The following is a 25,333-nucleotide window of genomic DNA, read 5'->3' on the forward strand; positions in this document are numbered from 1 at the left end:
CTTGGAGGAGGGTCATAGGGGGAGGAGCCAGTGCACACCAGGTAGTTCTAAAGCTTTTCTTTTGTGCCCAGTCTCCTGCGGAGCCGCTATCCCCCATGGTCCTTACGGAGTCCCCAGCATCCACTACGGACTACGAGAAATAGAATTATCGGTAAGTAAATTCTTTTTTTTTTTTAAATAAAGTTTTATTGATTTTATAAGCATAAATGTAAACAGTTACATCTTTGTAATCAACAGAGGGTAAGTCAGATAACATTGAGACGTTATAATCAAACAAAGGAGGCGGTCAAAGGGCATTTCAATCAGTAGTTATCACATACGTCTCCGCATAGACTTGTTCCCTAAATTGTCACAATTATTCATTTAAGTAAGAGGATAAAAGGAAGGAAGAAGAAGAGGAAAGATGGAGAGATAGGGAGAGAAAAGAGAAATGAAGAGGGGGGGGGAGATGGAGGCAGGGTGTTGTGAAGAAAAAATTACTAGGAAGAAAAGAGGTAACAGTGGGAGAAGGGGATTGTAGGCTACAAGGATAGGGGGGAGAAAGAAAAAGGGGGGGGGGGAGGTCGGTCAGTCAGAGCCATCTATAAAGTTAGTTTGTGGTGTAAGTAGGATCAAGATTAAATGATAAGTATTCAAAGTCTAATATTAAACACCAGACACCAAACAATACAATAAGTATTAAATGTTAAATGGTTGTCAATGGCGGTTCAGCATTAAAGTGTGAGGTCCAAGGAGTCCATGTCTCTGTGAAGGTTGCTGGGGAGTCTCGAATGGAGGCAGTGATTCGCTCCAGCCTATACGTGAACCAAATTGCGCTAACAGTAGCGGTTAGACTGGGAGGGGTCGCAGATTTCCAGTTAGAGGCTATTTGACACTTAGCCGTGTTCAGTATATGTTTAATTAGGGCTCGCTGACAGCGTGAGGTGTTAGGAATGGGACGGGAGAGTAGTGAGTAGAGGGGCGAGTTAGGGACAGCTAAGTGCGTGACCTCCATAATCAATCTGTGAATTTGTCCCCAATAATGGCGGATCAGTGGGCAAGACCACCAAACATGCAGCAAGGTCCCCCGGCACCCACATAATCTCCAGCACTCATCCGAGCACGTGGGATAAATAGAGTGTAGTCTAGTGGGGACCAGATACCAGCGGTAATATATTTTATAAGAGTTTTCAGCTATGCGGACTGAGAAAGAGCTTTTGGTGATTTCCTGTCTAATCTGCTCCCATTCCTCTACAGTCAGTGTCTCTCCTACCTCTCTTTCCCAGGCCAGTTCGTGACTCTCCTTGGGTGGGATATTGTGTGTCAGTAACATTCGGTAGATACGCGAAAGGAGTCCCTTCGTTGAGTGTGCGCCGCGACAGTATATCTCTAAAGGGGTGGCTATAATAGGATGGGTAGGTTTGGGGATCGTTCCGTAGAAATGTCTAATTTGTAGAAACTGATAAAACACTGAGTGGGGAAACGAGAAGCGGGATTGAAGGTTTGCAAAAGATGGGAATGAGGAGAGGGGAGCAACGTCTTGCAGAAAGAGAATATTATGTGCGGTCCAGTGGTGAAATGTAGAGTGGTTATTGCCTGGTGGGAATAGTGTATTATTCCATAGGGGAGTTAGATAGGGGTTGTGGGAACGGAGTTGGTAGAAGCGAGTACAAAAATCCCATATCGACAAGGAAAAGCGTATTGTCGGCAGGAGAAGACTAGAGGTGGGACGGGAGCGGGGAGGGCTCCATAGAAGAGTTGAGGGTGAGAACATATGGAGTGAATGCGCCTCGAGTGAGGTCCACATTCTCTGCGTTGGGGGTGAATGCCAGAGGACGCAGGAGGCCAGATGTGTGGCCCGATAGTAGCGGATGAGGTCTGGAACTCCAAGCCCGCCCTCCGAGCGGTGTTGTTGGAGCAGTCGGATCTTAACTCTGGGTTTTTTCCCAGCCCAGATGAAGTTAGAAATATCTCGTTGGAGATTCTTCAGTATTTTAACTGGGATGTGAATAGGTAGGGTTTGCCAAAGATATAATATTCGTGGTAGTAGATTCATCTTGACTGCCGCAATGCGGCCAAACCAGGAGATGAATAATTTATTCCAGGCAGTGAGGTCGGCTTTGAGTGAGGATATCAATCGTGGGAAGTTAGCGGTGTACAACGATGAGTATGTTTTGGTTAGATATACGCCTAAGTATTTAAGTTTAGTGTTTTGCCATTTGAAAGGATAGGAGGTGCGTAACAGACTGAGCTCCCGTGGAGTGATATGTAGATCTAAAACCTCTGTTTTGTCTGAATTTAGTTTGTAATTTGAGATGGAGCTATAGGTATGTATCTCCTTAAAAAGATGTTGTAGGGAATTGTATGGGTCGGTCAGAGTCAAAATGACATCGTCTGCATATAGTGCAATTTTGTATTCATGGTTGTCCACTGGTATGCCCGATATGTTGGGGTTCAGTCGGACCCTTGCCGCCAGTGGCTCCATTACTAGGGCAAAAAGTAGGGGGGAGAGTGGACATCCCTGACGGGTGCCATTTCTAATAGACAATGGCGGGGAGGAAAGACCATTAACTAGAACTGACGCTGATGGATTAAAATAAAGCGAGGTGATGGCATTATAAAATGGGCCTTGGATTCCCATAGCCTGTAGTGCTTGCTGCATAAAAGGCCAGGCCACTCTATCGAAAGCCTTCTCGGCATCTAGAGCCATCACTAAGGTCGGGATGGAGTCTCTATGGGAGAGGTGAATAAGATCTATAAGACGGCGTGTATTATCAGCAGCCTGTCGATTGGGAATAAAGCCCACTTGGTCTGGGTGAATTAGTGTGGGGAGATAAGGGGCGAGTCGATTTGCAAGAATTTTGGCGAATAGTTTCAGATCTGTGTTTAATAATGAGATGGGCCTATAGTTTTTCATTTCCAGGGGATCTCGATCGGGCTTAGGAATGACTATAATATTGGCTCTAGTGGTAGCTGCATCTAGGGAATTCCCCTCCATCAGTGAATTGAATAGTGTGTGTAGCATAGGGAGGAGGGCTTGGGAGAATTTTTTATAGTAGATGGCGGTATATCCATCTGGCCCCGGTGCGGCAGAGCGACGGAGCTGGCCAATTGTGGTCAATATTTCCTCGTGGGTAATGGGTTCATTGAGAGTCTTCAGGTCCGCTATAGTTAATTTCGGTAAGTGACAAGAGGAGAGATATTGTTGAATAGCTGATAGATGGTGTGGATTGGTAGCGGCCTCGGTGGGGAGGTTATAGAGGGAGGCATAATAATCCTGGAAAAGGGAAGCCATCACCTTAGGGTCACATGTTGTGGATCCGTCAGGGCATCTCAGAGCCAGTATTCGATTGATTGTGCGTTTCTCGCGCAATCGACGAGCTAATAAGGTATCTGCCTTGTTCGACTTTTCGTAAAACTTTTGGCGGATCCACAAGAGTGACTGGATTGTTTTCTTTGTGAGAATTTGGGACATTTGTCCCTTCAGGGCAAGTATCTTTAAGTATAATTTGCGTCTAGGGAACCGCTGGTGGCGTAGAGTCAGAGAGGCTAATTCAGTCTCTAAGTCTGCAATCCGCTTAGACTCGATTTTCCTCTGGGTAGACGAAAGGCTAATGAGAAGACCCCTCAATGTAACCTTATGTGCTTCCCATAGTATTGCTGACGATATGTCGGGGGAGGTGTTGTCAGTTAGAAAGTGGTGTATTGCAGCCTCCACTTGAGATACATTAGTAGTTTTGAGGAATAGGGACTCATTAAGCCGCCATTTACGGGGAGTCAAAGGTTTGTGAGAGCATGTAAAATCTAACGTTATCGCATAGTGGTCAGACCAGGTGATTGGGACCACTTGGGCGCCCAATAGATTTTGGGTGGAGTCCCTATCTACAAAAACGTAGTCGATACGAGTGTATATATCATGTTGAGGGGAATAATGTGTATAACCCTTGGCAGATGGGTAAAGCGTTTTCCAGGCATCATATAAGTTGTGTGCAGTGATGCAGGACTGGAGGAGTCTAGACAGTTTTGTGTGGGGAGAAGGCCCCCCGCCTGGGCGGGATCTGTCTACATGAGGATCCATTGTAGCATTACAATCACCGGCTACAATAACCCAGGGGTTTGAAAGTTTAGAGAGGTGATCGGAGAATGTTTTAAAAAAGGAGCCCTGCTGCATGTTTGGAGCGTAGATCGACGCTAGGGTAATGGGAATTTGATTGATGGAACCGGAGAGGATTACAAATCTGCCATGGTCATCGAGAACTGTGTCCCGGACGACCAGGGGAAGGTCACGATGGATTAGGATGGCTGTGCCTCTGCGTTTGGCTGACATTGTGGAGTAAAAGGCGTGAGGGTAGCGTTTGGAGCTTAGCGAAGGGTGAGGGGCTTTAAAATGGGTCTCCTGTAAAAATATGATATCCGCTTTTTGTCTGGCAAAGAACTGAAATGCCATGGAGCGCTTGGTCGGGGAGTTAAGGCCATTGACATTAATGGATATGACTTTTAGAGTCATGGGGGTTGAAAGATAGCATAGCTTAATTGAGAAGGTGGTCTCTGACTCGACCGACCATGGGGCGTGAAGAAGGGACAGAGAAGATAGTAGAAACAGGTAGGGAAAGTCATAGGAACGAATTTAAGGGATAGACCCTTTCCTAAAAACGGGTTGGGTCTAGAAGTTAAGGGGCGGGCGCCAAGCGGGTCGCCCCTTCGGAGTGTGGGGTCGCGCCAGTAGTGGCACATCACAATGAGAGTGGGGAACTTGTCAAAGAGTAGAGGAAAAAGGGAGAGGTACATTCTGCGAACCAGGTGAAGGGGAGAGGGAGAATTAAACCAGGAAGTAAGAAGTTGTCGGAAGACAGGGAAAGACATTTCTATCAGTAGTAATGGTAACAGTAGTAGCAGTTTTGTACATAGTTCAGATATGGCATCATAAATACAACCTAGATATAATTTGTAACATTGCGCTGGTGAATCTATGGCGGTACATATCAGCAGAGATAGGCTCAGTCGGCACGCCTATAGCCGGTGTCCGAGCGGCCCTTGATGATCAAGTGGTAGTTTAGCCTTACCAATTCAAGGCACTAAATCCGTCTAGAAAAAGGGGACCGCCCATAGCCAACATGCAGGGAGGGTCAGTCGAGTACTAACCGCTCAGCCTTCACGTCTATGGATGGGAAACAGTTTAAATGAGGTAAAAGGAAGGTAACACAACTTAGTATGAGTATTAAGAAAACATTTCGGTATGTAGTAGTCATCTCCTCTATAGTGAGGGTAGTTGTGGGTGAACATATTTAGAGAGCTATAGAAACCAATGAGAACATGTTAAGAATCTAAATTTTGGAGTAGTTGAGCCGGTTGTAAGAGGCCGCGCCACCCCTCCATGTGGAGCGGCCCAACAGTCGGCCCACCTCAGCGCTAACATTTATCATTAGAATGAGGTCATCATGTAGCGATATATGTAGGGATCAGGCTTAGGTATCTAACTTTGCTGAATTCGCAGAGTCTGAAAGATAAATCATGTAAGATATTATACCGTTAAGCCACCATGCTAGTAAAGTGTGGAAGGACTAGTATGCAATGTCCTTCATATCCAATAATCCGACAAGGAGTTTCCATTCGCTCATTTGGTAGTCCAATCGGGGGTAGGAGCCCCTGGCCTTTTGGAGGGAGTGATAGGAGGCTGATTCCGAATTTCATCCGGAAGAGACTCGGACATACCTAGGGATCTGAGGAGGTCGTAGCCCTGGGCGGGAGTTTTTATCGAGTGATGAGAGCCATCTTTTGTGACATGTAGTTGAAACGGGAAGCCCCATTTATACTTAATTGAATTGTCTCGGAGGACTTTGGTGATAGCGGTAAGGTCTTTGCGCTTTCGGAGTGTAGAAGGGGCTAGATCCTGATAAATCTGTAGTTGGGCTCCGGAATAGAGAACCGTTTGGTGTTCTCTGGCCGCCATTATGAATTTTTCTTTCGTTCTATAATAGTGAAACCGGAGGATGACATCTCTTGGAGGTTGGGTAGGCGGTGGACGTGGGCGCAGGGCCCGATGTGCTCTATCAAGAAGGAGGAGATCTTTAGAAACCTCGGGGATCATGGTCTGTATTAGGCCTTCTAGGAAGGCTGGGAGGGCCTCCATAGATACGCTCTCTGGGATGTTGCGGATCCGAACATTATTCCGTCGATTCCGGTTGTCCATATCTTCCAAGTGATCCTCTTGTTGGGCCAAATCTGCGCGGATCTCCGATAACTCCTGCTCGACCACCACCTGGTATTGGCAGACCTCGTCTACCTTACGTTCCAGGGAATCTGTGCGTGCGCCTAGGTCAGCGAGTTCAGTTCTGAACTCAGCTAGGACTGATCTCATTTCCATTTGAATGGTTTTAGTGACGATTGCCACTACGTCTTGAGTTGTGAGACTCGTCGTCGGAGAGGGCGCATCGTCGACATCGGATATGGGGTCCACCGTGGGGGAGCCACGTGGGATAGCGCCCGCCTTTTCCCATGCTCGGAGGATGCTAGGTTTAGCTTGAACAGGGGTTTTCCGGCTCCTCTGCGACATGGTGGGATGAGGAAATAGACAGGTATCTACTGAGATTATCGGTTTAGCAAAGCTGACGTCACAATTGCAAGATGGATTGATGTCGGTTTCCAGCTGCTTTATAAGTATTATTGATAGTGGACTCCTAGTCGCATCCTGGTCGCAGAATGAATTAGCATAAGACAGGTATCACATGATCCTCATAGCGAAATCGGTAGGGTGGATAGCAATGTGATGTGGGACACAATCTGTGTTACATAGTGAGATAGGTGAGTAGCTCCCACCAGTGATAGTCACTGCAGCTATACACTGGGGAGGTGGGGGACACACGTTGGCGCGGTCACGGACCAGCCAGTGATCGGCCGCAGCGTATTAGGATTGGATTTAGTGATACGTGGCGTAGCTGGTTCTTTGTATTGAGGAGTGCAGGGGGGAGGGGGGAGTCAAGTCCCTGCTCCTCACGGTTGAAGCTGGCCCTGTTGTTTAATTAGGCGCAGGCACCTATAGTGGCCCCGTTGTTTAATTTGGTGCAGGCACCTATTGTTCCCAATAGTGGGGAGCGGAGGCCGCGGAGTGGTCCCCGGTCCGGAAGCCCCTCTGAACAGCGTCAAGCAGGAGGCGGGAGGAGTATGCGGCTAAAGTGCTCAGCAATAATAGGGGGCCGCGGTATGGAACCTGGTCTTGAAGCCCTCTTGATCACCGCTGCGTATATGACGGGAGGGAGCCTGTGGACCTGCGCCGCATTCAGAGACCAGCGGCGTCGGGGCGTCCAGCGGGGACAAAGAACCGCTCGTCTCAGCGGTAAGGGGAAGTAGCGGTCGAGGGGAGGAGGGGCAGTAGCTTACCCAGCCGGAGTCCCGTCTCTCCCCGAGCTCCGCACTTGGAAGCAATATGGCCGCCCGCTCCGTCTTCGTCTCGGCAGGTCCCGCCAGCCACCACGCATCCAGCGCCCCAGGGATCAGGTGCGACAAGTGGGGGGATATAGGAGCAGTCTGTCCGGTCGCTCGGCGCCTTCCAGGGGTCCAGAGAGGTCTCACGGAGTCGGCTGTATGGCTCCGGAACTCCCGTTCGGCCGCAGCTCCAAATTTAGGCCCCGGCTCCACACTAAGGGGAAGGCCGCAACCCGCAGGAGGGCTAAAAAGCGCTCCCCGATTCCGCGGGTCCCCCTCAGTGGCTGCAGGAGGGTGTGCTAGTGTGTCAGTGGCTCTCCTGGGCTCTCAGGGAGGGAGTAGGTATAAATAGGGATATTTATTTGTTCAGATCCCTCAGGAGCAGCACAAGATTGCTTCCTCTCACTCTGCAAGCCAGGCCACGCCCGGTAAGTAAATTCTTATTATCTATCTATCTATCTATCTATCTATCTATCTATCTATCTATCTATCTATTTATTTATTTATTAACAGTTTCTTATATAGCTATCTACCTATCTGTCTATTTATCCAGGGCAATAACTAGGTGGCAGACAATGCATATGCCTGTTTCAATGTGTAAAAGGTGGACTCTGTCTGCCGTATTGTGTAAAAAGGGGACGCTGTCTGCCGTAATGTGTAAAAAAGGGGACGCTGTCTGCCATAATGTGTAAAAAGGGGGACTCTGCCGTGATGTGTAAAAAGGGGACGCTGTCTGCCGTAATGTGTAAAAGGGGCTCTACCTGGTATAGTGGCTCTACTGTGCGGCGTAATTTGAATGATGGAGACTACTGTGCACTGTAATATGAATTGGTATTATTTTGTAGCCACGCCCCTTCCCCATAAAGCCACACCCCTATATTTTTGACGCGCGCCTGTGGCGCGCACTGCCCCTATTTTACATAAGGGGGGGGGGGCGCCGATGCCGTCTCTTGCACACAGCGCTAAAATGTCTAGTTACGGCACTGCGCTAAGCACATATAAACATACATGTGTATGTGCTGGCAGCGTATCCAGATCGTCAGCGGCGCTTTCTACCACATCTGCCGGGGTGAACCCAGGACCCATTAGGCTTCATTCTCCTAGGCCCGCCCCTAGACTCCTGTGAAACTAGCCAATGAGAATCTTGGGGTGGGCTTAGGAGAGTGAAGCCTAATGCTGAGTCCTGGGTTCACCACGGTGGCTGATCCAGATACACTGCCAGCACATATATTACATACATGTACACATGTATGTTTATATGTGCTTAGAAAGCCTCCCCTGCACTAGGTAGTCGGCGCTGCAGCCGCCTCTGATTCAGTGTAGCAAAAGCCAATAGATATCCATGGCAGTTGAAAATCATCCAAAAAAGAAAAAAAGAAGGTAAATTTTCTAACCAACCCACCATTACCACCCACACAGGTCCCCAACTATCAGTCTTTGTCCAAATCCTCTCTGCCAGCACTGTGTCGCATTTGCTGCGTGAATCAGACACGTGAATAATGAAAGCATTGGCCAACTGCGTAAATATCGGAATAATGTACGTCTCCAAATCGGGCCCATATGAGATACTATATTGCATATTATTATCTGGGTGGCACATTTGCATTTAACCCAAATGTGCTAAACTACAAGTATATTGGTCAAATGCAGCCTGGCCTTTTCCACTGCCCCTGGTTCTGCATTATGCCACTTGTTTCTGGCACACAGTATGTGCCCTTTGCTGGCAACATTGTGGATGTTACATGCCAACAGTGGAGCCACACCAACCTGGACCCGATAGGCCGCAGACAGAGGTAGAGAAGAAGGAGGCGATGTTCTGGAGGTGAGATGGGGAGTTTGGTTACAGCTGGGCTGTTGATAGGGAAGTTGGAGAGGCCAACTGCTATCTTGCCCCTGGACACCAGGGGCTGGATATAATGAAGTCCGAGTTGGCCGTAGGTGCGGCTTCCCGGCCGAGCGCATACGTTTTTTAAAAGCGGCAATCGTGTACAAGGCAAAACCATGCCCTATAAATGATTGCCGCTTTAAAAAAAATGTCAGAGTTCGGCCAAGAACCCTCACCTCTGACCAACATGGACTTCATTACATCTGGCCCTAGGCATGAATTTATTCCCCTGACCAAAGCTATGATACCAATAACTGACACAGCATTGTTTTAGGGGGATTCTAACTAACTTCCTCCCTTTAATTGATGAGCTGCTGTTGTACAAAGAGAATTACTGTATGCTTCCATCTATATGCCTTTCTGGTTTCTTCTTGCACTTTTCACTTCTTACGCTTAGTGATGCAGAATGGGGGAGAGTGGAGGTGTGCAAGAACAGACTAAGAGGGATTTCTCGTAAATGCAACATAGCCAGACCAGGATACAGATGTATATAGAGGAGGCGTAAATCTTGCATGTTCTTAACGCACTTCTGATTGGCTGCTTCCTCCCACTGAGAGTATATACATTTTTAGTACATATGCTGTGGGGCAGGTGGGTTGTTAGGGGCAGGCGTTAGGGTGAAGGTTTAGGGTCAGAGATAGAGGAACTGTACTTACCAGAATGCTGGCGAAACAGTTGTCTCCACCAGAACTGCTCATCATGTGACCAATGGGAGTCAGAATCTGCCACTGGAGAAGCTGCTATCTCTGGGAGCAGGCAAGCGACCACCGAGCCACCATGGACGTTTTGTCGACATTCTATCATGCTGACATTTCAGCAATATCAAAATGTTTGATGTCGATATTGTATGCATTTTAACATGCTACACGTCAAAATTAGCATGTTGATGTGATGAATGCCAAAATTATGAATGTCTACTTAGTATACCACACCTGTAACTACTGCAGCGTTTACTACTAACATTGTCAAGCCAATCTCCTGGTGCATATATTACTGCTTTATCATGGCATAAACCTGGTGAGGAAGTCGCTAGGAGTATGAGATTTACGCCACTGATGTTTAACTTTACATGAGAGTTTTTGTAGGTGTCCTATTAATTTAGAGTGCCATGGCTGACATCTAGGCCTACGTGGAGTGTGATGGGTAGCTAGAACCACTTCATCAAGTGCTCTTTCTAGAGTCTGGTTCAGTTGTGATACAGCTGTCTCTGGAGAAGTGAATAAAAAAATTGGTGACAGCAGTTTCTGATGATAGGTGGAAAGGCCTTGAAAATTAATACCATTAATATTTCTGCGGATTTGAGGTTGATTGGCGGACTTCAGTGACATTGAGTTTGAAGTAATGGAGGAGAGCATGCAGGGTTGTGATCTGAGAAGGGGAAAAGAGTGTTAGTGAGTTCAGAAACTGAGCATAGTCTGGTGAATTCAAGATCAAAGCAGTGGCCCTCCTGATGAGTAGAGAATTCAATCCATTGGGAGAGGCTGAGAGAGGGAGAATTAGAGAGAGTAGTTTAAAATCATGAACAGCAGGTTTCAGACTATCAATGGCGATATTGAAATCACTCATGATGGTGGAGATATCAGGGGATAAGAAGTTAAGGAGCCAAGCAGAAAATTCTTCCAGAAATTGTTTGGGTTGCCCAGGTGAGCAATAGATAGCTGCAACATGCATAGAGAAAGGAGTGTAAATCCTGATAGAACATTTGTCTAATGATGTGAATGATGGAACCTGTGGTAAAACTGTGTACATATTTGAAAGACTGGGATAGTAATTTTTCAACCCCACCTCCTTTACTGTTACCAGGCCTGGAGGTGTGTGAAGTGTAGACCACTGTGTGACAGTGCTGCAGGGGAGGCCGTGTCTGATTGTGTGAGCCATGTTGAAGTAGTTAGATTTGACGAGGTTATGGATGGATGTTATTTTGTTACAAACAGCGTGTGCATTCTATAAGGCACATTTTAGTGATTTGAAGGGCAAAGGGAGACATGTGATGTTTGAGGTTAGCTGGATTTATACATTGCTGCAAATGGAGCAAGTGGGGGCCAATGGTTAAGATTTTGTGAAATGTCACCAGCTAATAGAAGCAGGAGAGAGAGATAAATATAATTGTAGGAGGTTTGTGAATGTTTTTCTGGTGTCAGGTTGTGCATGTTACTGTCATTGTATAAAGATAAGTAAAAAGCTCATGAGTGTTAATAAGAGGGTAGTGGATAATCGACGCGGCAATGTGTACAGAGGGGAGAGTTGCATGGAGAGTGAATTATGTAATTGCTTTGGAGAAAATAACATGGGGCCTAATTCAGACCTTATCGCTAGGCTTCTTTTTCGTGCAGCCTGCGATCAGGTCTGAACTGCGCATACGTATGCACCACAATGCGCAGGCGCGTCGGTCCACAGCAACGGGGAGCGCCGGGCAGCGACATGATGGTGCGAGAATAGTGATCGCACGGGTGATCACAAGGTGACTGACAGGAAGAGCCCATTTGTGGATGGCAACTGACCGTTTTTAAGGAGTGTCTGGAGAAACGCAGGAGGGACCAGGCGTTTAAAGGGAGGGTTTCTGATGTCAGCTCTGGCCCCGATCATGATACTGGAAGAGTAAGTCCTGGGCTATGCAGAGACTGCATAAACTTCTCTTTGTGCTGCTCTCCTGCACATGCTATCGCACCCCTGCACAGCGATTTCCCCCTCCCCCTGTAGGCAGCGACTACCTGATCGCAGGTATGCATAAAACGCACCTTAGCGATCAGGTCTGAATTAGGCCCATGGAGTGCTATGAAGAGAAGCAATTTGTGGTACATGGTGTGTTTGAAATAAAACTAAACTTATTTAGGCTAAGAGCTTAATAAAGTTGCAGTTGTTAACGTTAAATGTTCAAATACCTGTTTACTGATGTTGTTCAGCTGTTCATTTTAAAACACTTCGTGTTATGAACAATTTGTGTATGTGAACACTCATTGACCAGCACAGCTGACAAGGGGCGTCTCTAGAGAGGAGGGGACCCGTGTGCAGACTCTGTGTGTGGGCCCCCTCCTCTCCCGTAGCCGTCACGCCGCTGCTAGCGCTCAGAGCACTGTAGACTCTGGAACAGTGCCAGAGTCTACAGTGCATGCGCAGGACTCTGAAAAATGGCAGCCGCGCCATTTTTTCAGAGTCCTGCACATGCGCTGTAGACTCTGGCACTGTGCCAGAGTCTCTAGTGGTCAGTGCGCTAGCAGTGGCGCGTCGGTTACGGGAGAGGAGGGGGCCCACACACAGTCAGTAATGGACTCTGGAAAGGTAAGTATAGGGGAAATGGGTGCAGTGTGTATGGTGTGGGCCTCGGGGGCCCATGTGCACTGCACACACTGCACCCATTATAGAAACGCCAATGTAGCTGACCTAGATTGCATCTAACTTACACAGGCCAATGCCTTCAATTAATTATGTATCCGTTAGCAAAATTTAACACAGGTATTTATAATTGCAAGCAAATCATGATCGTACAACTTGGTTCTTCATATGTACAAATTGGTTGCATAGTGGTCTCAGACAGTAAGAGGATTTCAGATTGAATGATATGAACATACGTTTATCATGGTATAAACCTGGTACATTATAATATTGCTGTATTATTGCATAAATCTGGAGCATTTACTACTACTGTATCATGGCATAAACCTGGTACATATACTATTGCTTTATCATGGCAAAAACCTCTGTGCATATACTATTGCTTTATCATGGCATAAACCTGGCATATATACTATTGTTATATCATGACCAGGGCTGGTTCTAGCCCTTGTGGCGCCCCGGGTGAAAAATAGGGGTGTGGCTTCATACAGGGGCGTGGTCAGTTAAGTTCCCTGTAGAGTTATGCCCCCATTTGTGCCCCCTGTATAGTAGCGCTGCTTACAAAAAAAAAATATGAATACTTACTATCCCCGCTCCTGATTCCCGACCGCTGCAGACCTCCGCCGGTGCCGCTCCTCTCCTCGGATCTATGGGAGAGACGTCATGACGTCTCTCCCATAGCACAGCATAGACACTAGAGGTCAATTATGACCCCTAGCGTCTGTGCCAGTCCCACAATGCTGTGCGATGCGTGATGACGTCATCGGTACAGCAAAGGTCCTCTCCACGAAGGGAAACTAGACGGGCAGCGTCTAGTTCCCTTCACAGTGGGGGGCACTGCCAAACAGTAGCTGATCTTGCCATGGTGCGGCGCCCTCCGGAAGGCGGCGCCCCGGGCAAAAGTCCTGCTTGCCTGTGGCAAGATCCGCTACTGATCATGACATAAACCTGATGCATATACTATTGCTTTATCATGGCATAAGCCTGGCGCATATACTACTGCTTTATCATGGCATAAAGCTAACGTATATATTATTGCTTTATCATGGCATAAACCTGGTGTATATACTGTACTCAGTGGCAAAAGCAGGATTTTGAAAAGGGGGTTTCCAAACAATTGCTTACAGACCAATGAAAAAATGGTCTGTAACCAATTAAAGGGAATTCCTATATTATCATTTAACTTTTATACTATGGAACCATGTAGTAATTAAAATAAATTCTGTAGCTGCTAGTGCCTAACCCTAACCTCCCCTCTTAGTGCCTAAACCTAACCCCCCTCCCTGCAAACTAACCTTAAACTCCCTCCCCGCAGCCTAACCCTAACTCCCCCTGCCTGCAGCCTAACCCTAACCACCCCTCCTCCCACAGCCTAACCCTAACCTCCCCGGTGGAGCCTAAACCTAACATTCCTCTTCCCAGACAGACACAGCACCAGCACCCCCACCCCCCATATACAGACAGCTTAGCACCATTTTTCTCTGCCTCCTCATAGACAGCGTAGCACCATTATTCTCACCCTCCCCATAGACAGACAGCATAGCACCATTACTCCCTCCCTCCTCATAGACAGACAGCGTAGCACCACTATTCCCTCCCTCCTCATAGACAGTGTAGCACCATTATTCTCACCCCCCCCCATAGACAGACAGCGTAGCACCACTATTCCCTCCCTCCTCATAGACAGCGTAGCACCATTATTCTCACCCCCCCCCCCATAGACAGACAGCGTAGCACCACTATTCCCTCCCTCCTCATAGACAGGCAGCGTAGCACCACTATTCCCTCCCTCCTCATAGACAGACAGTGTAGCACCATTATTCTCTCCCTCCTCATAGATACAGTGTAGCACCATTATTCTCACCCCCCCCCCCCTCCATAGCCAGGACAGCACCATAATTCCTCCCCCCCTCCCCCACATATATACAGACATAACAGTACCAGCGCTGCCCCTGCCAAATGTCTCACCTGGCTCTGCTCTACTGAGTCATGAAGAGACAGTCATTCCCTTGCTGCTGGTTGGGACAGCGAAGCAGCTACAAGCAGCGCCGCTACAATGTCGCTGCACTGCCGGCTTCAGCACCTCTATCATCTCACAGCACGTGAGAGGAGCTGCAGTGCTCCTCCTACGTGCCGGGCCAGCCTCGCGAAGCGCAGTAAGTGGCTGTGACACACTGCAAGGCTAAGCTGTTTTAGGAAAAAAACTCAGCTCCTCCGCAATAGATCGGCGACCAGGGGGCGTTTCTAGATACTCAGAAACCTCCCCTGCGTGTGCGTGTGACTGTACTACTGTTTTATCACAGCGCAAACCTGAAGCATTTACTACATATATTTGTTAAAGATTTCATCTTAACACAATAAAACTGATTATAGAATACAAGCGAAGAAAATCATATACATCTATTCATACTGTACTGTACACTGTATTTTTGTATGTATGAAATACGTTTAATTCAATATATTATAGCATTGTAAAGCATATTGCAAACAATGATATCACAAAATATTATAGGGTATATTAACCTTTTACCTGTTTATAATAAGACTGGGCAGAGCTGAATTAAGACCCCATGGTGAATTAGACAACATACTTATTTATTATTATTAACTATTATTATTATTATTGGCTCACCATAAAAATAAGGACACAAGTTACTTCAATTGCCATGGTTTCTCTATAGAAAGCAATGAGAAGAAGAAATAATAATCTTTCAGTGTATCGAGAGAGAAGGAATAACTTATGGAGAATAATAAACAATATAGTTTATAAATGTACCCAGCGGGAGAGACCACAGTTAGCCACTTACATGTCTAGGGATCAGTGGCGGAACTGTGGGAGGCAATGGAGTCGGCTGCCGCCGGGCTCCTGACCTGCAGGGGGCACTTCTCCATTGCCTCCCACTGCCCGACAATCCATCGCTGCACCTGACTGGACGGAATAGCTGTGCCAGTGTCGTGACACGGCAGCAGCAGCTGCCTCCTCGTATCCACAGAGAGAGCTCAGCTGACAGCTGGCTGCAGCTAGGGGGAGCTCCAGCGCACATCTGCTCACAGGGACTTCCAATAGAGCTGGCCAGCTGAAGGACTCTCTTCTTCTGTCCTGGAAATAGCAACAGGTAGGCACTGGCACCACCAGCCTCAAGCTGCTGCAATGTGGGTGTGTGTGTGCGTGGTGTATGGGTGTATGTGTGTGGTGTGTGTGGGGGGGTGATTACCGGAGGTATCTTTAATAAATGTTGGCAGCACTTTGTTTATGTGTGTGAATGTTTTTAAGTGAGGTGTATATGTCTGTGTTTTTTAAAGGAAAGTTGTGTGTTTAAGTGAAAGAGTCATGTGTGTGTGTGTGTAATTGTGTGTAAGTAAAAGTGGCATGTGTGTGTAATTGTGTGTGTAAGTGAAAGTGACGTGTGTGTGTAATTGTGTGTAAGTGAAAGTGGCGTGTGTGTGAAAGTGGCATGTGTGTGTAAGTGAAAGTGGCATGTGTGTGTAATTGTGTGTAAGTGAAAAAGGTGTGTGTGTGTAATTGTGTGTGTGAAAGTGACGTGTGTGTGTGTGTAATTGTGTGTAAGTGAAAAAGGCGTGTGTATGTGTGTAAGTGAAAAAGGCGTGTGTGTAAGTGAAAGAGGCATGTGTGTAAGTGAAAGGCGTGTCAGTTAGTGAAAGAGCTGTGTGTGTAAGTGAAAAAGGCATGTGTGTAAGTGAAAGAGGCGTGTGAGTTAGTGAAAGAGGTGTGTATAAGTGAAAAAGGTGTGTGTGTAAGTGAAAGAGGTGTATGTGTTTTAAGTGAAAAAGGCATGTGTGTGTGCAAGGAAAAGAGGCATGTGTGTGTAATTGAAAGAGGTGTATGTATCTATACTATTGTGAAAGGCACCTGAGTACCAGATATCTACATATGGCGTATATACTGTATATATGGCTTATAGTGGCTTATTAATATATGGCTTATATTGGCTTATTAAAGTTATGGAGGTGTATAAATGTTATAAGTGGGGGAAGGGGGTGGGCGTATAAATGTAATCTATGTGGTGCATTTACGTGAAAAAGGCGTGTGTGTGCAAGGAAAAGAGGCATGTGTGTGTAAGTGAAAGAGGTGTGAGTGTGTGTGTATCTATACTATTGTGAAAGGCACCTGAGTACCAGATATCTACATATGGCGTATATTATATAGATATATGTATAGGGGCGCGGGAAGGGGGGCGCGGTTGGCACCAACATTTTATCATGCCTCCAGGCGACTCGGGCGAACTTTCGCCACTGCAAGGGTTGCCAATCCTTAGACGAAAAACAGAAAAGGAATAGGGTAAGGGCACTAGGTGTGTTTCCTCGTGTGTTAAATTATTCATCAAAAATGTCTGAGGGTAGAACGTGATTATAGGTAATAGGGATTTCTTTATCATCCACTAGGGGTCACTGGAGTACTCTTAGGGATATGGACGGCTTCCACCGGAAGAAGGCACTGAATAAATTAATTTTTGAGACTACTCCTCCCCTCCATATCCTCGAGCACTTCAGTGTTTTTTCTGTGCTCGACACAGTTAGAAGGCATAGTGGAGCTCGTCCACGAAGTATTGGAATTTTTTTTTTAGTTCCTAAGTTTTTCTTCTTTTCAAGGATTTCCACGTCCTTTCCCCCCTTCTAACAGGCGTGGGTCAGGGACAGTGGAAGCGGCTGAGAACAGCCGTGAGTGTCGGACCTCTCTGTAAAGAGCTCCCTCACTCCACCTGCAGGCTGCCTGCAAAAAGCTGGACGGAGCTTGGATGAGAAGCCCCGTCATAGACTTTGGTCACGGTCCAGGTATGTTAGGGGCGGTCAGCTCTTGCTGCCGCTCCACTGTTGGGGATTGTATTGGGTACTCACCGCTGCCCGGAGCGCGTGTGCATGGGCCGCGTCACGGCTCCATGCGGCGCGCTCTCACTCTCCGCTCCCAGCATCTTAAATACCAGACCGCTGCTCCCCGGCGCCGCAGCAGCGCTGCCTGGCTACACAGACACTCCGCAAAATGTGTGTGGCGGGCGGGAGCGCGTGTGCATAGGCCGCTCCAGGGCTCTATGCAGCACGCTCGCTGCTTCCGCTATCCGCCCGCAGCAGCCGAGGAGTTCCCGCTGCCTGGGCCTACAGGTACAGGCCGCTCACACGGCCCTATGCAGACTTCCACAGGCCCCGACCCGGTGCTGTACACGGAGGTCGTGGGAGTGGGGGGGGGGAGACATTGGCAGTATTTGGCATGCTTAATATGTTAATGTTCTCCTGTCTGTTCCAGGTTTCCTTTATTACATCTCGGCTAAGAGTGGTACTAGGGGAATTTTGGGGTCAGTTTTCTTATTTGCTGGCAGGCACTGCACTTGCCTGATATATACCAGGAACTTTGGTGTTATTACTGAGTCGTGCAGTCTGTCTGTGTGTAGTTTGTATTGTCTGTCTTTTATAATGAGTAAGACACCAGCAAAATCTAAGAAACATTTTTCATGTCATGTCTGTAAGAGTGTGTTGCCTGATGGATCCACCACATGTACAGCATGTGTTGTTAATACAGCCATAAATACGATTTCAGAAGTAAAACCACCATCTCTGGACCCTCCATGGGCTTTACTTGCAGATGTATTAGTTGGTTTACAATCAGAGCTGGCCGCCTCTCGTGAAGAAAGAGAGGCGGCAAGATCTGAGTTTAAAATGAGACCATTTGAGTTACCAGAGTCTCAATCTGGTCAGAGGCCCACCTTGAGTGGGAAAGATAAATTTCCTTTTCCTAATAATTCTCCAGTCTCTGGGATACTAGACCTCACTGAACAGGAGTATGAGGAGGGCGAAATAGGGCAACAGTCAGATAGTGACGATTTTGACAGCCCAGGTATTGACAATCTCATCAGAGCAGTACGTCAGTCGCTGGAGTTTACGGAAACTGAGGAGCCCCTGACGAATGATGAGGTAGTTTTTACTAAACGACAGAGATCTCCGATGTGTTTCCCTATTTCGGAATCTCTTAATAAAATGTTACTGGAATCACGGAAAAATCCGGATAAACGGTTTTCTATTCCTCGTAGATTTAAATCGAGTTACCCGTTTCCAGAGTCCATGACAGCTACTTGGGAGAACCCACCATTGGTGGATTCATCCGTATCCAAACTTACAAGGAAGTTAACCATACCAGTACCAACTGCTACTACGCTTAAAGACCCTGCAGATCGTAAAATAGAGGCTATGCTAAGGTCCATGTATACAGCAGCTGGAGTGCTGCTGAGACCTGGGTTGGTTGGCATTTGGGTTACTAAAGCTTTAATGGTATGGATAAAGGAGCTCAAGTCGGCTCTGCAAGATGACCATCTTATACTTCTCGCGGATCAAATCTGGGAAGCTGCTGAATATCTATGTACAGCTTCTACTGACGTCTGTCAGCTTACTTCTCGCCTGTCCTCATCGCTAGTCATAGTACGACGAGCACTTTGGCTGCGTTCTTGGCAGGCGGAGACGGAGGTTAAAAAAGGTATAGAGGCATTGCCTTATGATGGCGAGAAGCTTTTCGGTCCTGAATTGGACAAATGGATTTCTGAGGCTACTGGAGGAAAGTCTGTGTTTCTTCCATCGCCTACAACTATACCTAAACGGAAATATTCTGGTCCGGCGTTCAAATCCTTTAGAACTCAGCCCTTTCGTGGGCAGGGCACAGGAGCAGTCACGCCTGGTAGAAGAGGTCGGGGACGTAGTGCTCGACAATCCAATGCACGTCGTCAAGACACTAAGACCACTAACAAACCAGTGGCATGACGGGCTCCCAGCCCATCTCGGATCTCCAATTGTGGGAGCACGCCTTCAGAGCTTTCAGGGGGCGTGGCTGCAGACGTCCACAGATGGGTGGATCCGCAAGTTAGTATTAGAGGGTTACAAAATAGAGTTCGATTATCTTCCGACAGGAAGATTTTTCACGACAGGACTGCCTGTGTCGGACGACAAGAAAGCAGTTCTGCAGGTTGCCATTCAGTCTCTGCTGAATGCTGCAGTTGTAATTCCGGTCCCCGTGCAGGAACAGGGGCAGGGTTATTATTCCAGTCTGTTTCTGGTACCAAAACCAGATGGCTCAGTCAGGCCAATATTGAACCTAAAAGGTCTCAATCATTACGTCACTTACCACAGATTCAAGATGGAATCTCTCAGGTCAGTAATTGCAGGGTTAGAGCCGCAGGAATTCATGATTGCACTGGATCTCAAGGATGCGTACTTACACATTCCGATTTGGCCACCTCACCAGAGTTTCTTAAGGTTTGCGATAAGGCGAGACCATTACCAGTTTCAGGCTCTCCCGTTTGGCCTCTCATCAGCGCCTCGGGTATTCACCAAGGTAATGTCCGTGATGATAGCTCATCTCAGGTCCCTAGGGGTAATAATTGTTCCGTATTTGGACGATCTACTCATAAAGGCTCCGTCTCAACAATTGCTTCTCCAGCATGCTTTGCTAACGTACAATGTACTAGTTCAGCACGGTTGGATAGTCAGTTTAAAGAAATCACATCTAATTCCGTGTCAGCGACTTCAATTCCTAGGGATGATTCTCGATACAGTAAAACAAAAGGTTTACCTGCCACAACAGAAAGTACAGGTAATTCGTCATCTGGTGCAATTAGTGCTCAAGCCACGCACAGTCTCAGTACATTTGTGCATTCGCCTTTTAGGCACAATGGTGGCGGCTTTCGAAGCACTTCAGTTCGGAAGGTTTCACTCACGTCCGTTTCAACTGGAGGTGTTAGCGCAATGGTCGGGATCACATCTGCAGTTGCACCACAGGGTGAGATTGTCGCCACAAGTCAGGGTGTCTCTTCTCTGGTGGTTAAAAATACACAATCTATCTGCAGGGAGACGATTCGGCGTTGTGAATTGGATAATTCTGACAACAGACGCAAGTCTCAGAGGTTGGGGAGCTGTAGTTCAGAGTCATCGGCTCCAGGGCCTCTGGGCAAATCACGAAAGATCGCTATCCATAAATGTTCTGGAACTCAGGGCGATTTACAATGCTCTAAGACAAGCAGTGTACATGTTTCGTTTTCAGACTGTTCAGGTGCAGTCAGACAATGCGACGGCAGTCGCATACATAAACAAACAAGGAGGAACGAGAAGCCGCATGGCAATGCGGGAAGTAGCTCGGATCCTCAGATGGGCCGAATATCACCAGGTGATATTGTCGGCAGTGTTCATTCCGGGAGTGGACAACTGGGAGGCAGATTTTCTCAGTCGTCGGGATTTTCATCCAGGAGAGTGGGCATTAAATCCAGAAGTATTTCAGATGTTGATCCAGAAGTGGGGGTACCCTCAGGTGGATCTGATGGCATCCCGCCACAATCATCAGGTGTCACGATATGTGTCCAGAACAAGAGATCCAGGGGCAGTGGCGGTGGATGCTCTCACAGCCACGTGGCCGTACAGCCTTGTGTATCTGTTTCCACCGTTTCCGCTGCTCCCGCTGTTGCTAAAACGGATCAAGAGAGGGTCCGTCACAGTCATACTAATAGCGCCTCATTGGCCTCGGAGGGCTTGGTTCTCGGATCTCCTCGGGTTACTCGCAGACGATCCGTGGCCACTCCCACTACGTCCGGACCTGTTACAACAGGGTCCGTTCCTTTACCCCGATTTAGCGCGGCTGCGTTTGACGGGGTGGCTGTTGAAAAGGCCATCTTAAGAAGAGAGGGCATTCCTGAGTCTGTTATACCAACCATGGTACGAGCTATGAAGCCGGTTACGGCAGCTCATTATTACAGAATCTGGCGTACTTATATAAGTTGGTGTGAAGCTCGGAAATTTCCGACATCATCTTTTAATTTATCCCGTCTTTTGTTATTTTTACAGATGGGGTTAGATGGAGGACTACGTCTTTCCACACTAAAGGTGCAGGTATCTGCGTTGTCAATTTTCTTTCAAAGGAAATTGGCCTCGTTGCCGTCAATACATACGTTTTTACAGGGTGTAAAGAGGATACAGCCTCCTTTCATTCCACCTACAGCACCATGGGACTTGAATCTGGTTTTAGATTTCTTACAGTCCGATTACTTTGAACCTTTACGACAAGTGGATATTAAATTTCTCACTTGGAAAACGATTTTTCTTTTAGCCTTAGCTTCGGCTAGGCGTGTTTCAGATCTGGGTGCCTTGTCGTGCAAGTCACCGTATTTAGTTTTTCATGATGACAGAGCGGAACTTCGGACGAATCCCGCTTTTCTACCAAAGGTAGTGTCGTCTTTTCACATCAATCAACCAATAGTAGTTCCTGTGTTAACAGGAGATTCTGGAACGTTGGATGTGGTTCGCGCATTGCGCATCTATGTATCCCGAACGTCTACTGTGCGTAAAACGGATACGTTGTTTGTTCTCTATGATGCGGCTAAGAGGGGTTGGCCAGCCTCTAAGCAAACCTTATCCAGATGGATCAAACTGACCATACGTCAGGCTTACCTTTATGCTAGGTTACAGCCACCTACTTCAGTAACAGCTCATTCCACACGTTCTGTGGGAACGTCATGGGCAGCGATTCGTGGGGCTTCTACGACACAGCTTTGCCGTGCGGCTACTTGGTCTTCAGTGCACACGTTTGTGCGCTTTTACAAGTTTGATACTTTCGCGGCATCAGCATCTAGCTTTGGCCGTTTAGTGTTACAAGTGCCAAACAGCTCTCCCACCACGGAGGAAACTTTGGTACATCCCAAGAGTACTCCAGTGACCCCTAGTGGATGATAAAGAAAGTAGGATTTTGGTACTTACCAGGTAAATCCTTTTCTTTGAATCCATAGGGGGCACTGGACGCCCACCCAGAGCATTTTACCTGTTTTAGGAAGTTCAGTGGTTCTTATGGTAACACACTTTCACGACTGGTTTAAATTTAACAAGGGTTAATCAGTTATGGTGTCAACTGTTTAGTTGTCTGTTACGTTTTGTGTCAACTTTATTGTTGTCCGTGAGATTATATGTAATTCTCCTTTGGTCAATCACTCTATCGATCCTGTTCGGCTCAGTAAAAAACACTGAAGTGCTCGAGGATATGGAGGGGAGGAGTAGTCTCAAAAATTAATTTATTCAGTGCCTTCTTCCGGTGGAAGCCGTCCATATCCCTAAGAGTACTCCAGTGCCCCCTATGGATTCAAAGAAAAGGATTTACCTGGTAAGTACCAAAATCCTACTTTCTGCATTAATTTCAATGACTATGTTGTTGAAGTGATGGCTCCATTTACTTCAATTGCCATAAATTCCCAATAGAAAATTAACTTTAATGGTAATTTATCGGTACCTGTTTTGATCAGGTGAACATTTTTATTACAGTGTATAGTAGTTTCACAAGTGGCTATGTACAAAGAGGTGGTAAGTGTTAAATGTGCTATAACCAGCACTCTCTGACCCTTACAATGACCAGACACATGTATGAAAGCCGGCATCATCGAAAAAAAAGATCACTTTTTCTGCTGCGGGGTACACTGGGCTCCACAGGGAATGACATTGGGGTGTAGAGTAGGATCTTGAGCCGAGGCACCAACAGGGTAAAAGCTTTGACTGTTCCCAGAATGCATAGCGCTGCCTCCTCTATAACCCCGCCTCCGTGCACAGGAGCTCAGTTTGGTATCCGTACACATGGTCGACCATGTTATGGTCGACAGTCATTAGGTCGACCACTATTGGTCGACATTGACATGGACACATGGTCGACACGTGAAAATGGTCGACACGTGAAAGGTCGACACATGAAAAGGTCGCCATGAGTTATTTTACTTTTTTTTATCATTTGGGGAACTTTTCCATACTTTACGATCCACATGGACTACGATTGGAACGGTAATCTGTGCCGAGCGAAGCGAAGGCACCATGCCCGAAGCATGGCGAGCGAAGCGAGCCATGCGAGGGGACGCGGTGCACTAATTGGGGTTCCCAGTCACTTTATGCAAAAAACGACACCCAAAAAAGTAAAAAAACTCATGTCGACCTTTTCATGTGTCGACCTTTAATGTGTCGACCATTTTCACGTGTCGACCATGTGTCCATGTCGACCATGTCAATATCGACCAATAGTGGTCGACCTAATGACTGTCGACCATAACATGGTCGACCATTCATACCGGAACCGCTCAGTTTTTAGTTGGTGCCATGCAGTGCAGGCATACAACAGGTGGGCTGCTCCAGCAGCCCTGAGAAGAGCTTTTAAAGTGAAAAATGAAGACTTCAAGGGCTGCAGCAGAGGCACTGTAAGTGATAGATGTCAGTCAGACATCTTCTGCTGCAGCTCCATCACCTCCCCCAGCGGCACTGTACATTCCTGCGCCCTGGTTGCCGGGTACCTACAGCGGAGGATCCGTTTTCTCTCAAGTTAGTCACGCACACCACCGCTGCTCTCCAGGATCGCGTGGCCGCACTCAGGGAGGAGATAACTGGGTCCCTCAGACGGGACCTGATGGAAATCGCGATCCCGCGCGCACTGGCGTGGACACTGTGGCAGTACAGGTACCCCACTAGACCACCATGACAAGAGCACAGCATACCTCCCAACACGACCCTCTCCAGGAGGGACACAATTCTCTGCTTCTGGACTTTTCTTTCAATTTATGATTGCTGGCACCTATGTTGAACAGGTGAATGGATAAGAAAGGTGTTTCAGCACAGGTGCTGGCAATCATAAATTAAGAAGGAAGTCCAGGAGCAGAGCATTCTGTCCCTCCTGGAGAGGGTCATGTTGGGAAGTATGGCACAGGTCGGTTTTGATAAAAAAAAACGTTATTATATAGCCCACAGTACCCGGTGGTGAAGTCCAGCAGGGGGATAAGGCTTTGACCTGTAGCCCCTCCCCCAGCCCCAGGGCGCCATTTAGAGTAAAAGTTCCCGCCCTGGAGCTGCATCTCTCTCTCTCCCTCACTCCCTGTCAGCGTTTGGACGCCATTACCTGAAGCTGAGCTGATCCTGGGACTGTTTGGGCAAATCCTCCTCTGTAAAGCCGACTGCATGTCAGCGCTGTGCATTTTACAGGACACTTAAGTATTCTACATGTCTGCTGACGGTGTTAGTTAAGAAAAAGTGCATTTAGTCAGGGTTATATAGTACAAGTACCCTGTGATATACATCCACTCTTTACTGTGCATTGTTATTTCTATTAAGTGTATAGCTACTACTTTGTATTGCTAGTCCAGTGCAGTTTTATTGCACCCCTCCCATTTACCCTCAGGTGTTTTAATTAGCTGGGTTCCTGCATTTCAGATCACACATTGATAAGGCCCTATTTAGAGGTAAGTCCTGTATAAATTTATATAATGTGATAGTATTAGGGATGTTAGGGACCCATGTGATGAAGTCACCTGGCCACGGTGCATGGGCCCGCATATTTGCGCAAATGTGTGCTAAGAACTTCAATTATACTCCATGTTAATTGTGAGAGTTTATTTAAATTATTTTTACTATCAGTGTTCTTAGTGCTAGGAGTGTGCATCTGCATCTCTCTTCCTCCAGCATAGTATTAGAAGCCTCAGCATGATAGCACCTCTTAATATCTTTAGTATTAGGGTGTGCAGTCCAGGCCCCCCTTTTTTCCAGTTTTATTGCATGTCATAATTTCTGCATTGTACAATGTGACTATGTGTGTGTGCTGTGTGACCTCCATTTCGTGTATCTCACTCAGATTGCTATCCCTATATTCTATAACCTGAGGGGGCTAACTGCATCAGGTTTATAATTTTAATATAGGTATTTCACAAGATATAC

The 25,333-nt window shown here is 47.1% G+C and overlaps 1 protein-coding gene across 1 annotated transcript in view; it reads left to right on the forward strand.

Moving 5' to 3' along the window:
• The window catches only part of MALRD1 (MAM and LDL receptor class A domain containing 1), a 1,363,691-nt gene that overhangs the window by 440,261 nt on the left and 898,097 nt on the right, over window positions 1-25,333 (forward strand). The gene's annotated exons all lie outside the window — the stretch shown is intronic.

Source organism: Pseudophryne corroboree, chromosome 5, assembly GCF_028390025.1.
Source record: "Pseudophryne corroboree isolate aPseCor3 chromosome 5, aPseCor3.hap2, whole genome shotgun sequence".
NCBI lineage: Eukaryota > Metazoa > Chordata > Amphibia > Anura > Myobatrachidae > Pseudophryne > Pseudophryne corroboree.